General features: G+C 41.2%; 1 protein-coding gene across 1 annotated transcript in view; it reads right to left on the bottom strand.

Moving 5' to 3' along the window:
* MINDY3 (MINDY lysine 48 deubiquitinase 3) overlaps positions 1-14,371 on the bottom strand; it is a 96,109-nt gene that overhangs the window by 38,364 nt on the left and 43,374 nt on the right. The gene's annotated exons all lie outside the window — the stretch shown is intronic.

Raw genomic sequence — 14,371 nt, 5'->3', positions numbered from 1 at the left:
TACAACATTGAGATGAAATCATTTAAGCAACTGATCCTCCCTAACCATTAAAAGGATGTCTTCTTGCCTTGCCATCAACCAACTGGGAAATAATGTTGCAAGAATTCGGGGCGGGTAGGGGGTGCTGAATTTCGGGCAGGGGCTTTTGGCGACTTAAAGGAACTAAGTGGAACCTTCCTCTTCTCCCTGGGAAGGTCCCACTTTGGGACAAGGACAGGTAAAAACAGCAACATTTAAACAGCTCAGTTTTAAATTTTATTACTTTGTAAAAATCTTTTTTTTTTTTTCTGTTCCTTTCCTCCATTTGACATCAGTAAAAGCTTTAAACACCACAAAACTGATTTGGTTGTAAATGGCAAACGGTACCAAAACGAAATGAAACCAAAAATCCAAAGGACAAACAGAAAAAAAGCCTAAATAAACCCTCAAGTTTGGTCTTGGGGGTTTACATATCACAAGAACCGTCAACTCAACCCCCATGCAACGTGACTCCTTGGAGAACTGCTGGGTCCACACGAATGACACAGGAGACCAGAAACAACGTCTTTTGTTAATTAACACAGCAAGGGTGACACTAGCTAACTTTTTTTTTTAAATACAGTACATTGTACACAGGTCCCAAGAAAACCCTGCATAAGCCCCTTGTGGAGACTTGAGCCAAAGCACTGGCTGTTTATAAAAATATTGTGTTGCTACAAAAGTATAAATTAATGCTACTGGTATTAAGAAATATTAAACACATAAAACTTATAAGGATTAAGGAAAATATTCATTAGTACCTGTAGAAAACTCTGGCCTAAAAAGATATTTTTTGGTGTGTTTCTTTTCTTGTAAATTTTTTTTTGGTATTTTTTTAAGATGACTTGAGTTTCTTGCACAGTCAGCTGTGCCTATGGCATTGCCTAGAACGTCTTAACTACTGAGAAAGGCTGGGGGTGCACACGCATGGGTACTGAGTGGGGCCCGGGAGGGAGGGCACCAAGGCTTTCTCAAGATTTACCTGATGTGAAAGAATCACTGATGCGAAGTCATGGGGAAAAGAAAAAGGCAGGATCATCACAGAACAACTGAGAATAATTTACGCTTTTTAAAAAATATCTCTGCTTCAGGTGGTTGCACAAAATGACTTCCTGATGCTTGGCATCTGAATGGCCCTGGACGCACTGCCCGGCGGGGCTGGGAGCCTCCAGCCCCGTGCCAGTCCACGAGCTCGCTCACCGCTTTGGAACCCGGCCCCCCGGCTGGGTGGGAGGGTAGGGACCGGCTGCCACCTGGGTTGCTGGAGGAGCCCCCCTTCCGGCTGGCCTCAGACCCCGCGGTCTCTTGCCAACCTGGACTCCAGGAAGCGCCACAGGGGTCCCAGACCGCTGAGGCTGCGGACCAGGCCGGGCTGTGCCCCTTTAAGGAACTTTGGTTCGAAGAGTCAAGGTGCCCGGTGGGACGTGTGGGTGGGGAAGACACCCATGGGTCCTGATGCTGACACCCAACTGCAAACTTAGCAAATCCTTCTCTGTACAGGAGGTGAACCTGTAAAGCATCGCCCGCGGTGGTGGAGGGACATGAATACAACAAACGGCAACCCGCTGACCTTCACCCTCATCAAAGCGGGAGCAGGTGCCTCTTCGCACAGAAACCACAGGGTCCCTCCAGGGGGTGGCGGGGCTCCACTGACCACAAGCCTCAAACGCAAATGAGAGAGGAAGAAAACAACAACAACGACAAAATCCTCCAGCAAACCCTGAAAAGGGGAAACTGGGAGGGAAACAGAAGAGGGCAAACACCGCCTCACTGGTGCACCGTAACTGGCCTAGCAAACATGAGCCACCGTGGAGAGGGGTCAGGCCCCCTCCCAGTTCTCCCACTGCCCGGCTGGATACAGGGGGCCGAGGCGGGGCTGGCGGGGCCGAGACAGGAGCCCCCAGCCACCGTCTCCAGCGGACAGCCTGAGCCTTACTTAGCCTCCTGGTTTCATCTAAACCAGCAGCCTTTCTAGAGGCCCTCCCTCAGGTACGTCCCAGGGACAAGGCACTGCCGCTGTGCCCAAGGCGAGGGCAGAGCCATGAACCTGGCTGGCTCAGTGGGCAGGAGACTGGCCGTGCTTTGGGTGCCTCCGCTTCCCGTCTCTGCAAGCACATCCACCGTCACGGCAACACCCAAGTACGGGCCCCTTCCGGGCCATGGCTCACAGGACCTCCCTTCTCCATCTGCATCTCAGGTTCATTCCAAACCTTTCTTGTGAACCTGTGCCCCCAAGGGTGCATGCTGCATCCGTGACAGCTCTTCAGGTGCCCACTTTCCAAGGAGTCTAGTCCAAGTCCAGGTGCAAGCCTAGGGGATCCCTAAAGGCAGAGGGCCTGTTTCACAGTGGAAAACACGCCTTGCAGAGTTTTTCTCTGGTGTTTCTTGAAAAGTGCAGGAGAGAAAGGAGCAAACTGAAGGAGAAGACGCTTGCCAGCCTACAGAGCTGGTGTCAGAAAAAGTCCTTCCCAGAAATCTGAAGATGCAGAACGTCTCAACTGTGTCATGGGACTGTCCTCTCTTCACCAGGAAACCTTCTATTGGCGGGTTCTGGGAAACCCCTGCTGCTTGATGACTCTGAGTTCCTAAAAGGTCCCTGCAGTTAGATTCTGTGCTTTTCCCCCTCAGTATTAAGTAGAAAACTCCTATTTACGTAGGATAGCAAGCTACATTTTTTTCAACCACATTCTCTAAAATACATCAGAGTACAGTATCATGTCTGTTGCTTCACACAGATGTTAAGATTAAAAAGATGACCATGTCTACATTGGATAGAAAAGATGATTTATAAAACATGGCAGAGTTCAATTTAAAAATTTAAAGATGTTCATCAATTATCTGAAGTTTTACAACCTGTTCATAAAGATTATTAAAATTTATTTTCAACACTGACATTCAAATAAAACTCAATTGTGAAAAATCTCTCCCAGTCCTACAAAATGTGTTCAGTGATTCTCTATGGGTCAAGAAGACGGCTCCAATGATATAAAACTAAGTTCTGGGCCATTGGACATCTCAAATATCAAGTGATTTTATTAAGTAAACAGATTGGCACTGAAATTTAAAATGACAAACTTACAACTCTTTTTAAAAAATTGTAATTACTTAGACTCCTAAAGATAAACTGTTCATCTCAAAAAGAAAAACCAAAACAGCTATTTCATGAATAGAAACAATTTTCTTACCCATCCTCAAACCATGAAGGCAAATTTTAAATATGATAGCATATATAATGTGACAATGTTTACTTACAAATACTCATCAAAATTGTTTTTATTCACTAATCTGGAGAAAGAACCTGTGTATGTTATGTGTATTTAAGTTGATCAGGCAGAAGAATAAAAGCAAGTTATTCTGTTTTTGTCTCCATATAGGATACTGCATGCATTAACTGTTATTTCTTGATTTATAAGCTTAGGGATCTACTGAATAATTTTTTTTAACTTTACGGGAGTATAATTGCTTTACAATGGTATGTTAATTTCTGCTTTATAACAAAGTGAATCAGCTATACATATACATATATCCCCATATCTCTTCCCTCTTGCATCTCCCTCCCTCCCACCCTCCCTATCCCATCCCTCTAGGTGGTCACAAAGCACCCAGTTGATCTCCCTGTGCTATGCGGCTGCTTCACACTGGCTATCTATTTTACATTTGGTAGTGTACATATGTCCATTCCGCTCTCTGACTTTGTCACAGCTTATCCTTCCCCCTCCCCGTGTCCTCAAGTCTATTCTCTATGTCTGCGTCTTTATTCCTGTCCTGGCCCTAGGTTCATCAGAACCATATATTTTTTTTAGATTCCATACATATGTGTTAGCACACGGTATTTGTTTTTCTCTTTCTGACTTACTTCACTCTGTATAACAGACTCTTAGGTCCATCCACATCTCTACAAATAACTCAACTGTGCTTCTTTTTATGGCTGAGTAATATTCCATTGTATATATGTGCCACATCTTCTTTATCCATTCATCTGTCGATGGAAATTTAGGTTGCTTCCATGTCCTGGCTATTGTAAATAGAGCTGCAATGAACACTGTGGTACATAACTCTTTTTGAATTATGGTTTTCTAAGTGTATATGCCCAGTACTGGGATTGCTGGGTCATATGGCAGTTCTGTTTTTGTTTTTTTAAGGAACCTCCATACTGTTCTCCATAGTGGCTGTATCACTTTACATTCCCACCAACAGTGCAAAGGGTTCCCTTTTCTCCACACCCTCTCTAGCATTTATTGTCTGTAGATTTATTGATGATGGCCATTCTGACCGGTGAGGTGTGAGGTGATACCTCGTAGTTTTGATTTGCATTTCTCTAATGATTAGTGATGATTAGTGATGTTGAGCATCCTTTCATGTCTTTGTTGACAATCTGTATATCTTCTTTGGAGAAATGTCTGTTTAGGTCTTCTGCCTATTTTTGGATTGGGTCGTTTGTTTTTTTGATATTCAGCTGCATGAACTGCTTGTAAATTTTGGAGATTGATCCTTTGTCAGTTGCTTCATTTGCAAATATTTTCTCCCATTCTGAGGGCTGTCTTTTGGTCTTGTTTATGGTTTCCTTTGTTGTGCAAAAGCTTTTAAGTTTCATTAGGTCCCATTTGTTTATTTTTATTTCCATTTCTCTAGGAGGTGGGTCAAAAAGGATCTTGCTGTGATTTCTGTCACAGAGTGTTCTGCCTATGTTTTCCTCTAAGAGTTTTACAGTGTCTGGCCTTACATTTAGCTCTTTAATCTCTTTTGAATTTATTTTTGTGTCTGGTGTTAGGGAGTGTCCTAATTTCATTCTTTTACATGTAGCTGCCCGGTTTTCCCAGCACCACTGATTGAAGAGGATGTCTTTTCTCCACTGTACATTCTTGCCTCCTTTATCAAAGATAAGGTGACCATAGGTGCATGGGTTTATCTCTGGGCTTTCTATCCATTGACATATATTTCTGTTTTTGTGCCAGTACCATACTGTCTTGATTACTGAAGCTTTGTAGTATAGTCTGAAGTCTGGGAGCCTGATTCCTCCAGCTCCATTTTTCTTTCTCAAGATTGCTTTGGCTATTCGGGGTCGTTTGTGTTTCCATACAAATTGTGAAATTTTTTGTTCTAGTTCTGTGAAAAATGCCATTGGTAGTTTGATAGGGATTGCACTGAATCTGTAGATTGCTTTGGGTAGTAGAGTCATTTTCACAATGTTGATTCTTCCAATCCAAGAACATGGTATATCTCTCCATCTGTTAGTATCATCTTTCATTTCTTTCATCAGTGTCTTATAATTTTCTGCATAGAGGTCTTTTGTCTCCTTAGGTAGGTTTATTCCTAGGTATTTTATTCTTTTTGTTGCACTGGTAAATGGGAGTGTTTCCTTAATTTCTCTTTCAGATTTTTCATCATTAGTGTATAGGAATGCAAGAGACTTTTGTGCATTAATTTTGTATCCTGCTACTTCTACCAAATTCATTGATTAGCTCTAGTAGTTTTCTGGTAGCATCTTTAGGATTCTCTATGTATAGTATCACGTCATCTGCAAACAGTGACAGTTTTACTTCTTTTCCAATTTGGATTACTTTTTCTTCTCTTATTGCCATGGCTAAAATTTCCAAAACTTTGTTGAATAATAGTGGTGAGGGTTGGCAACCTTGTCTTGTTCCTGAGAGGAAATCGTTTCAGTTTTTCACCATTGAGAACGATGTTGGCTGTGGGTTTGTCACATATGGCCTTTATTATGTCGAGGTAGGTTCCCTCTATGCCTACTTTCTGGAGAGTTTTTTAAATCATAAATGGCTGCTGAATTTTGTCGAAAGCTTTTTCTGCATTTATTGAGATGATCATATGGTTTTTCTCCTTCAATTTGTTAATATGGTGTATCACATTCATTGATTTGTGTATATTGAAGAATCCTTGCATTCCTTGGCTAAACCCCACTTGATCATGGTGTATGATTGCTTGGATTAATATGCTGTTGGATTCTGTTTGCTAGTATTTTGTGGAAGATTTGTGCATGTATGTTCATCACTGATATTGGCCTGTAGTTTTCTTTGTGACATCTTCGTCTGGTTTCGGTATCAGGGTGACAGTGGCCTCGTAGAGTGAGTTTGGGAGTGTTCCTCCCTCTGCTTTATTTTGGAAGAGTTGGAGAAGGATAGGTGTTAGCTCTTCTCTAAATGTTTGATAGAATTCGCCTGTGAAGCCATCTGGTCCTCAGCTTTTGTTTGTTGGAAGATTTTTAATTACAGTCTCAATTTCAGTGCTTGTGATTGTTCTGTTTATATATTCTATTTCTTCCTGGTTCAGTCTCAGAAGGTTGTGCTTTTCTAAGAAATTGTCCATTTCTCTCAGGTTGTACATTTTATTGGCATATAGTTGCCTGTAGTAATCTTTCATGATCCTTTGTATTTCTGCATTGTCAGTTGTTACTTCTCCTTTTTCATTTCTAATTCCGTTGATTTGAGTCTTCCTTTTTTTCCTGATGAGTCTGGCTAATGGTTTATCTATTTTTTTTTATCTTCTCAATGAAACAGCTGTCAGTTTTATTGATCTTTGCTATTGTTTCCTTCATTTATTTTTCATTTATTTCTGATCTGATCTTTATGATTTCTTTCCTTCTGCTAATTTTGGGTTTTTTGTTTTTTTTGTTTTTCTTTCTCTAAATGCTTTAGGTGAAAGGTTAGGTTGTTTATTTGAGATTTTCCTGTTTCTTGACGTAGGATTGTATTGCTATAATCTTCCCTCTTAGAACTGCTTTTGCTGCATCCCATAGGTTTTGGGTGGCTGTGTTTTCATTGTCATTTGTCTCTAGGTATTTTTTGATTTCCTCTTTGATTTCTTCAGTGATCTCTTGGTTATTTAGTAGCGTACTGTTTAGCCTCCATGTGTTTGTATTTTTTACAGTTTTTTTCTTGTAACTGATATTTAGTCTCATAGCATTGTGGTCGGAAAAGTTACTTGATACGATTTCAATATTCTTAAATTTACCAAGGCTTGATTTGTGACCCAGATATGATCTATTCTGGAGAATGTTCCATGAGCACTTGAGAAGAAAGTGTATCATGTTGTTTTTGGACGGAATGTCCTATAAATATCAATTAAGTCCATCTTGTTTAATGTATCATTTAAAGCTTGTGTTTCCTTATTTATTTTCATTTTAGATGATCTGTCCATTGGTGAAAGTGCAGTGTTAAAAGTCCCCTAATATGACTGTGTTACTGTCGATTTCCCCTTTTATGGATGTTAGCATTTGCCTTATGTATTAAGGTGCTCCTATGTCGGGTGCATAAATATTTACGATTGTTATATATTCTTCTTGGATTGATCCCTTGATCATTATGTAATATCCTTCTCTGTCTCTTGTAATAGTCTTTAAAGTCTATTTTGTCTGATAAGAGAACTGCTACTCCAGCTTTCTTTTGATTTCCATTTGCATGGAATATCTTTTTCCATCCCCTCACTTTCAGTCTGTATGTGTCCCTAGGTCTGAAGTGGGTCTCTTGTAGACAGCAGATATATGGGTCTTATTTTCGTATCCATTCAGCCAGTCTATGTCTTTTGGTTGGAGCATTTAATCCGTTTACATTTAAGGTAGTTATTGATATATATGTCCCTATTACCATTTTCTTAATTGTTTTGGGTTTGTTATTGTAGGTCTTTTCCTTCTCTTGTGGTTTCCTGCCTAGAGAAGTTCCTTTAGCATTTGTTGTAAAGCTGGTTTGCTGGTGCTGAATTCTCTTAGCTTTTGCTTCTCTGTAAAGGTTTTAATTTCTCCTTCGAATCTGAATGAGATCCTTGCTGCGTACAGTAATCTTGGTTGTAGGTTCTTCCCTTTCATCACTCTAAATATGTCCTGCTACTCCCTTCTGGCTTGCAGAGTTTCTGCTGAAAGATTAGCTGTTAACCTTATATGGATTCCCTTGTATGTTATTTGTTGTTTTTCCCTTGCTGCTTTTAATATTTTTTCTTTGTATTTAATTTTTGTGATTAATATGTATCTTGGCATATTTCTCCTTGGATTTATCCTGTGTGGGACTCTCTGCTCTTCCTAGCCTTGATTGACTATTTCCTTTCCCATATTAGGGAAGTTTTCAACTATAATTTCTTCAAGTATTTTCTCAGTCCCTTTCTTTTTCTCTTCTTCTTCTGGGATCCCTATAATTTGAATGTTGGTGCATTTAATGTTGTCCCAGAGGTCTCTGAGACTGTCCTCAATTCTTTTTTCTTTATTCTTCTCTGTGGTATTATTTCCACTATTTTATCTTCCAGGTCACTTATCTGTTCTTCTGCCTCAGTTATTCTGCTATTGATTTTTTCTAGAGAATTTTTAATTTCATTTATTGTGTTGTTTGTCATTGTTTGTTTCCTCTTTAGTTCCTCTAGGTCCTTGTTAAACGTTTCTTGTATTTTCTCCATTCTATTTCCAAGATTTTGGATCACCTTTACTATCATTACTCTGAATTCTTTTTCAGGTAGACTGCTTATTTCCTCTTCATTTGTTTGTTCTGGTGGGTGTTTACCTTGCTCCTTCATCTGCTGTGTGTTTCTCTGCCTTCTCATTTTGCTTAACTTACTGTGTTTGGGCTCTCCTTTTTGCAGGTTTGTAGTTCGCATTGTTTTTGGTGTCTGCCCCCAGTGGCTAAGGTTGGTTCAGTGGGTTGCATAGGCTTCCTGGTGGAGGGGACTGGTGCCCCTGTTCTGGTGGATGAGGATGGATCTTGTCTTTCTGGTGGGCAGGACTGCATCCAGTGGTGTGTTCTGAGGTGTCTGTTCCTTATTATGATTTTAGGCAGCCTCTCTGCTAGTGGGTGGGGTTGTGTTCCTGTCTTGCTAGTTGTTTGGCATAGGGTGCCCATCACTGTAGCCTGCTGGTTGTTGAGTGGAGCTGGGTCTTAGCATTGAGATGGAGATCTATGGGAGAGCTTTCACCATTTGATATTACATGGGGCTGGGAGGTATCTGGTGGACCAATGTCCTGTACTTGGCTCTCCCACCTCAGAGCCACAGGCCTGACACCCAGCCGGAGCATGAAGACCCTGTCAGCCACATGGCAGGGATCAGCTCCATGGACCGTGGGGGCCTTCAGGGGCACCCAGGTGCCAGGGGGGGGCCATCCTCCCACAGCAGCCTCCAGGGTAGGGCCCGTGTCAGACCACCGGGATCTATTGAATTCTTGTGATTGAAGACAACTTGGCACACTTAAGTCCCCTTTTCCCCCTTTATCAAGTACCAACATGCTTGTATTACAATGTGAAATAAATCTTCAGTGTTTTCTGCTAATTTATTTCTTTAACAGCAATCTATAGAGCATGAACACTGTGCCTGACACTGTTCTTGGTGTTAGGAAACAGAAACAAAACAGACCAAAATCCTGCTGTCATAAAGCTTACTAGTGAGACAGATAATACATAAAACAAATAAGTAAGATATATAGTATGTGCCTAGTCACCAGGATTTATTAAAACCTTACATTTCAATAAAAAGACAAACAACCTAATTCAAAAATAGACAAGGGACCTGAATAGACAATTCTCCAAAGAAGATATAGAAATGGCCAAAAAGCACATAAAAAGATGATCAACACCATCAGTCATGAGGAGAATGTAAATCAAACCACAATGACCACTTAGCTGCAACTAAGAGTCCACATGCTGCAACTAAGAAGTCTACATGCTGCAACTAAGAGCCCGCAGGCCGCAACCAACACCCAGTATGGCCAAAATAAATAAATAAGTAAAATTTTTTTTTTTTAATCTATTTTTCAGGGAATTCCCTGGTGGTATGGTGGTTGGGACTCTGCACTTCCCCTGCCAATGGTGTGAGCTCAATCCCTGGACAGGGAACCAAAATCCCGCAAGCTGCGTGGTGCGGCACGGCACCCCCCCAAAAAAAATCTATTTTCGAGAATGAGTGGGAAAGAGAATCTTAATGAAAAGGGGGAAAGGATGGGGTTGAGCTTTTAGAAAAGGTGGCTAGAGAGGGCCTCACTAAGGAGGTGACACTTGAATGCTGACCTGAAGGTAGGAAGGAATCCTTTATACAGACACCTGATGCAAGATCCTAAAGGGAGGAGCCGGGGCAGAGGGCTTGCCCCACTTCTGAGGCAGAGGACAGGCCACCGTGGCCAAGCAAGACAGGAGGGGAGAGCAGTAGGAAATGAGATCAGAGAGCAACGGGGAATCCGACGAGCAGAGGAAGGGCCTAGGGGCTCATTCTAAGGACTCGTGAAAAGGGAGCCAGTGACGTGAAGTGACTTACATTTGAACGGGCTCATTTGAGTCCTGAATTGAGAAGCTACTGCAGACCCATGGAGGGCAACAGCATGGTCTAGTCATCGGTTAGGAGCCACGGCAATGATGGAGGAAAGAGAATTCTCCAATCTGTCTTTCAATCCTTTCAGTAAGTTTTCAGTTTCTCTTTCGTCCTTCAACTGTTCTGTCCTCATGGCCTCCACAGTTTCATGGATATAATAACTTCTCTTATGGTTTTTGGTTTTTTGAAGTTTTGTGTTGATGTCTTCACTGTCTCTAATCTTTTCGGTTCCTTTTTCCTTATTTGCTCTTATTTCTGTTTTTCTTTTTCTTTTTTTTTTTTGGCCAAGCCACTTGGCTTGCAGGATCTTAGTTCCCCAGCCAGGGACTGAACCCGTGCCCCCTGCAGTGAGAGTGTGGGGTTCTAAGCACTGACTGGACTGCCAGGGAAGTCCCTGATTTCTGTTTTTCATGTTAGCATTCCTCAAATGTCTGATGATCCTTGGTGGTCTGCTAATATGTGGAAAAACTAAAAAGCACTGTCTGTGTGGGCAGGACTTGGAAACCTCACTGTGAGATTATTTGGTTGGGCCGTTTCATTGCAGTATCTTGGCCTGGTCAATTTGGCCAAAGAAAAATAAATTGCTTTAATCATGAGTGGGTACATTCAACAAGTGCAAAGCTGCTGAGATCTAATCATTAAAAACACACATCTCAGGGCTTCCCTGGTGGCACAGTGGTTGAGAGTCCGCCTGCCAATGCAGGGGACACGGGTCCTGGTCCGGGAGGATCCCACGTGCTGTGGAGCGACTGGGCCCGTGAGTCATGGCCGCTGAGCCTGTGCATCCGGAGCCTGTGCTCCACGGCGGGAGAGGCCACAGCAGTGACAGGCCCGCGTGCCGCAAAAAACAAAAAACAAACCCCCCCCCCCACATCTCATGAGGCTTCTCACCCCTCATCTATCCGAGCCAATCTATCACCAAGTCCTGTCAGCTTAACTCAGGTATAAATCTCTCAAATTTATATACAGTTGATCCTTGAACAATGCAGGGGTTGGGGGCGCTGACCCTCAGCACCATCGAAAACTCACATTTAACTTATAATCGGTCCTATGTATCCATGGTTCCTCTGTTATCTGTGGTTCCGCATCCACGGATTCAATCACCTGGGGATCCAACCAACTGGGAATTGTGTAGGACTTACTATGGAAAAATAATCCATGTGTAAGTGGACACGCTCAGTTCAAACCTGGTGTTGTTCAAGGGTCAGCTGTACTTCTTTCCATCTCTATCATCATTCCCCTGGACCAAAATACACTCTTTGCTCACCAGGAAGACTACCAGAGTCTTGTTCACCTACCCCTAGGATATCCTTCAGTGTCTGTCTTCCACAATTGGCCAGAGTGATCTTTACAAAATGCATTTTTAGTCCTGTTCCCTTCCTTCATATCTACCCCCCCAAACTACTCCCACCGATTTTTAAAGTCTAGTGGCGGTCCTTACTCTTAGAAGAGAGTCACACGGGCTGCCTACCTTTGCAGCCTCCCCCCGCCCCCGGCCCTGCCCCCAGTTCTCAGCGCTCCTGCTCTTCTCTCAGTCGTTCACACCACAGTCCTTTCTTCTACGGCTGTTTGCTTGCTCCAACTGTTTCTTTAAGTAGGGAATGCTCTTTTTTCCCTCTCCCTGTAGTTTCATCTTACTGATGCCTCAGGGCTCATTTTCAACATCAATTCCTCAAGGAGACGTTCCTAATCTTCCTTAAAGCTTTACAGACCTGTGTTTTGTTAGCATCCGTCACAGCTGTAATTTTATAAGTGTGACTCTTTGATTAATGCCTCCCCCATTAAAATGCACACTTCCATAAAAACAGGTGCCTAATCCTTTCCCTTACCATGTATTCACAGCACCCTGCATAATACCAGGTGCGTATTATACGCCCTGTAAGTATCTGACAAGTGTGTATATACGTGAAGGCAGAGAACTGCAACTATTACCACCTCCAGTGTGTAAGTCACATGAAGAAGGCAATTGCTTTTCAAAGGCATTTTACAATGCCAAATTACAGACTGCCTTGAAAACTGTGACCTTAAAACATGCTTTTTTACTTCATCATAATCAGTACAAAGAAATCAGCACACAAAATACATTTCCAGACAAACACAGAAGTTTTACAGAAAAAGATATAAACATTCACATTAAGGTCTAGGGCAGGTGGGGGTTGGGGAACAAAACTGTCGTTCATTTCAGGCCAAGAACATAAAGTGAACCTACCTACCAGAAACAAAGAAACCAAAAATCAAACAGAATAACAAAAACAAAGCCATAGCCAAAATTACTTGTGCAAATACATAAATATCCAAAAAAGAATGACCAAATAATGGATCTTCTTGTAACATAAAGAAAAGCAAAATTTACAGTATTTTCTATACGATAAAGACTATATAAATATTGCTTCATTTAAAATAATTTAAAATTGGACCTAGTAAATGCTATCAAGTATCATCAATGTTATTTACCATTTACGTGTTCTTCCAGCTTTAGAATACTTTTTTTCAAAGGGAAAAGTTTTTTACCTGTAACTCTATAACGATAACATGTTCAAGCAATCCAAATTCAACTGTGCTAAAATTCATGGAAAAGGAAGTACCCGTGCTTTTAAGAAGCTTCAGAGTGAGTCATGAGGAAATATTTTTAGAAGATATAAATGTCACTGGAACCTAACTGTAGAAAATTCGTGCAAAGGCTTTATTCATTAAACTAATGAATTCTCTACACTATGTGCCAGTCTATATACCAGATGGGGAAAACACAAAGGTAAGTATCAAAACAATCAGTACAAAATTAAGAGTTCTAAAAGAGAGATAAGGTATTTGGAATACCTGGTTTTTATGGTTTATAACAGTAGAAGAGCCTGAAATCTTAACGTAAGTTTTTCTATAATCACTTTATGTGTGTGTGCACTTTCCTATCAGGATTATTAGTAGCTTCAAGGATGCAAATACATGAAGACAGATTTTAAAACCTTAACTGACGTCCACGGTGTACGCTTAGTGTGTTTTGTCAGGTCCACAACTGGTGTGGCAGGGTTTTTAAAGTTTGTCTATGTAGTTCATAGCTCAATTCCACTTTTCAATGCAGTGGCTGAGGCCTACGGATAAGAAGATGAATGAGAGAGTCCCTGCCCCACACAAGGCTCACTGCCGACCACGGGCCATGCAAAGAAAGGTGTGGGAAGTAGCAACGGTGCATCACGTGACAAATTCAACAGCACAATGGACCCACTGCTATGGGAACAACAAAGAATACCAGGACAGATAGGTAAGGAGTGTCTGCTCCATAGAAAGGCGGGTATCATTCACTCCCATGACTCTCTCAATATACCTAACATTTCGATGTTTGAAAACAAAGTGTCTGCATATTTACATAGCGCAAGTGACACTGTTCCTTCTATTAACCTCCCGTGAAACCGCTTCTGCTGTTTTGACAACAAAATCATTTCTTAATTATCAATCATAAAATTTAAGGTTTAACATATTTTTATCTTACTATATCTTTTATATTTGACACATATAGTTTGACAGAATTTATTAGTTTTCCTAATGTTAAAGAATAGAGTTGGTGATAAAAATAATAATTGGCTTGAAAATACATTTCTGTATGTGAATTGGAATTGATTTCCTTTTCTGGAAATTGATAACACTTGACACTGAAATGAGTCAAATGATGAAATCCTCAGGCAGGAATTAGTTGTTTAGGTTCTGTAGTTTACATTTGCTTTTAACTTCTTCCTCTCTACTTCAGGAGGAAAATATATAGCAAAAGCTGTCAGACGAAATGTAACAAATCAGTATGGTCTGCACTCTGACGGTTGTATTTTATAGCTTTCCCTGTTTAAGGACAGGTAAGTATGCATCTCTCACTAAATCCACTAGCTGGACGTCTGCCAGCACAATAAAAGTGAATACAGTAATAAATAAGGAAATAGATCCACAAAACTTAGCACTGTCGGTTCAGTCTGGTACAATTTATACAGTTCATACTTCTTACAGACACAAATAAAGTACTTTAACAAGTACAAGCTGAAAAGGCATGCTGAGTAATCAGGAAAGTGCAACAGAATTA

The sequence above is a fragment of the Mesoplodon mirus genome (assembly GCF_964341445.2).
Source record: "Mesoplodon mirus genome assembly, chromosome: 4".
Classification (NCBI taxonomy): domain Eukaryota; kingdom Metazoa; phylum Chordata; class Mammalia; order Artiodactyla; family Ziphiidae; genus Mesoplodon; species Mesoplodon mirus.
This window is presented reverse-complemented; position numbering and strand designations above follow the sequence as displayed.